A 374-nucleotide genomic window follows, 5' to 3' on the forward strand; every position below is an offset into this window, starting at 1 on the left:
GACTCCCACTCGGAAGCTTAGCCGCGAATCCGTTTCGCCTAAGATTAAATAAAATCCTACCGAGTGGTAAGCCAGACTTCCACTCGGGGGCTTAGCTGCAGTCCAAGTACTCGCCTAAGTTATAAAAATCCTACCGAGTGGTAAGCCAGACTCCCACTCGGAGGCTTAGCTGCGAATCCGTTTCGCCTAAGATTAAATAAAATCCTACCGAGTGGTAAGCCAGACTTCCACTCGGGGGCTTAGCTGCAGTCCAAGTACTCACCTAAGTTATCAAAATCCTACCGAGTGGTAAGCCAGACTTCCACTCGGAGGCTTAGCTGCAGTCCAAGTACTCGCCTAAGTTATAAAAATCCTACCGATTGAAGAGCAAACCT

This window comes from Triticum dicoccoides, chromosome 4A (genome assembly GCF_002162155.2).
Source record: "Triticum dicoccoides isolate Atlit2015 ecotype Zavitan chromosome 4A, WEW_v2.0, whole genome shotgun sequence".
NCBI lineage: Eukaryota > Viridiplantae > Streptophyta > Magnoliopsida > Poales > Poaceae > Triticum > Triticum dicoccoides.